Source organism: Dendrobates tinctorius, unplaced genomic scaffold (genome assembly GCF_039654945.1).
Source record: "Dendrobates tinctorius isolate UK_male_01 unplaced genomic scaffold, ASM3965494v1 ptg000048l, whole genome shotgun sequence".
NCBI classification, from domain to species: domain Eukaryota; kingdom Metazoa; phylum Chordata; class Amphibia; order Anura; family Dendrobatidae; genus Dendrobates; species Dendrobates tinctorius.
The window spans coordinates 6,072,501-6,075,000 of record NW_027361716.1 but is presented as its reverse complement, the minus strand read 5'-3'; the positions used below and the strand labels follow the sequence as shown (position 1 = coordinate 6,075,000).

Genomic DNA, 2,500 nt, shown 5'->3' with positions numbered 1-2,500 from the left:
TATCACAGCTAGGACAGTTTGAAATGTTGATGAAAAGTGGCTAGTAAAAAGATTGCTGTATCTGTTACTTGGAAAAAGTGTGAAAAAAATAAATTGCAAAACTTATACTGTTAGAAAACTGTTCATCCAGTAGTCGATAAAGATTAGCATTGCATGGTAAAAGGCTTCATCTGAGAGATAATTTAAGGTTTGTGCAAATCAAAGTGCATGTCCCAGTCCATTAGCCAGGACAGCGGTCTGTGGCTGCTGGACAAGATCAAGAGAAAAACCTCTTACCTGATGGCACCCACGGTGCTTCTTTTGATTAGCGGCAAGTCGCACATGTAATGTTGCTACAGAATAGATTATCTAAAGAACAGTCAAAGATAAAGTCAGTTTGGTCCTGGAAACTCGCTCCATAACAGATAACTGTCATGGGGAATAGACTAGTAAACATGCAAATTGAACAACAAAGACAAAAGGTCAAAAAGATAATGAAACATAGACGTAGTCGGCAGGATTTGAACCTGCGCGGGGAGACCCCAATGGATTTCTAGTCCATCGCCTTAACCACTCGGCCACAACTACTCAGACGTCAATCTGTTATGAGTTTCACACACGTTTTCTAATAGCACCATGATCAAGCTCAGTGATCAACCCTCTGGAAGACATCTCAGAAAATGAAAAGAAAATACAAGGTCTCAGTAAAATGCAAAAATCTTATTTAAAGTTATCATCAATGGGAACCATTCACAGTTTAAAGCTTTTCCCTCTTCATAATGTGGATTTGGAGTCAGTCAGCTCCAAAAACATCCTTAAAAATAATCCAAAAATGCTGAGAAGGCTGAACATAATCATTTCCAAGTAAAAAAGACTTGATGTTCATTTGATCAGGCTTTGGAGCGTCTATTAACCATCTCAAGTTTCCAAAAATGTCCAGCGGTTAACTGAAATTACCATATCAATCTTAAGATGTTTTTCACTTTGAACAGCTCCATACCTATAATACAAGTCAACGGTAAGGTTCGAAAGACCCTATAAAGGGTCCTGATTGACTTTTGTGTGCTACAAAAAAAGCCACAAAACACATTCAAAAGACGCCGAAAAGAATTTTTAGAAAAACACCACCAAAAATGTTTATAAGGCACTTTAGGAAATTCTGGAAAACACAAGAAAAGATGGCTTAGAGAAAAATCAAAAACACTTCCTGAAGCCATTTTGGCTTCAAATCCTTGTCAGATTCACCCACTTGGAAAGAGTGTTATGTGAATATTGACTCAAGTCACAGAGTATGAGATTGCTTGGTATGACATAGACAATGAGTGATATAGACAATTTTAATTTTTGCTAATCCTCCTTGATTGACAGCTAAGACCATGGTATTCCACGAATCCTTGAACTCTTTTTCTGTCTTTTATTATGTGGATTTTAAATTGCTTGTTTCATCATAAACATTGGGCATCGTCGATCTGAGTGCAGATGGAAAAATCGAAATGTGTGCCCAGGTTCCACTGAAATTTGAACTGAGATCACTGGATTCAAAGTCCAGAGGGCTAACCATTACACCATGGAACCAACCATGACACAGTCATGGCTGCGGCTTGTTGTGCTGAATAAAGCATATGAAATCGTGAACGATGGCGAAAACAGGCTCCAAAGCTGCAGTGCAAATCTGCAATCATACACAATGGTAAATTGATATCTTATAACCTTTCATTCCACAAATTTACCAACATTTCCACGATATCACAGCTAGGACAGTTTGAAATGTTGATGAAAAGTGGCTAGTAAAAAGATTGCTGTATCTGTTACTTGGAAAAAGTGTGAAAAAAATAAATTGCAAAACTTATACTGTTAGAAAACTGTTCATCCAGTAGTCGATAAAGATTAGCATTGCATGGTAAAAGGCTTCATCTGAGAGATAATTTAAGGTTTGTGCAAATCAAAGTGCATGTCCCAGTCCATTAGCCAGGACAGCGGTCTGTGGCTGCTGGACAAGATCAAGAGAAAAACCTCTTAACTGATGGCACCCACGGTGCTTCTTTTGATTAGCGGCAAGTCGCACATGTAATGTTGCTACAGAATAGATTATCTAAAGAACAGTCAAAGATAAAGTCAGTTTGGTCCTGGAAACTCACTCCATAACAGATCACTGTCATGGGGAATAGACTAGTAAACATGCAAATTGAACAACAGAGACAAAAGGTCAAAAAGAAAATGAAACATAGACGTAGTCGGCAGGATTTGAACTTGCGCGGGGAGACCCCAATGGATTTCTAGTCCACTGCCTTAACCACTCGGCCACAACTACTCAGATGTCAAGCTGTTATGAGTTTCACACACGTTTTCTAATAGCACCATGATCAAGCTCAGTGATCAACCCTCTGGAAGACATCTCAGAAAATGAAAAGAAAATACAAGGTCTCAGTAAAATGCAAAAATCTGATTTAAAGTTATCATCAATGGGAACCATTCACAGTTTAAAGCTTTTCCCTCTTCATAATGTGGATTTGGAGTCAGT

General features: G+C 38.4%; 2 non-coding genes across 2 annotated transcripts; both read right to left on the bottom strand.

Moving 5' to 3' along the window:
* Positions 1-485: 485 nt before the first annotated feature.
* On the bottom strand, positions 486-567 carry TRNAS-AGA (transfer RNA serine (anticodon AGA)). Its single transcript has one exon. It is a non-coding gene; the product is annotated as a tRNA-Ser (tRNA).
* A 1,641-nt stretch (positions 568-2,208) lies between these two features.
* On the bottom strand, positions 2,209-2,290 carry TRNAS-AGA (transfer RNA serine (anticodon AGA)). The gene has a single exon. It is a non-coding gene; the product is annotated as a tRNA-Ser (tRNA).
* Positions 2,291-2,500: the final 210 nt, after the last annotated feature.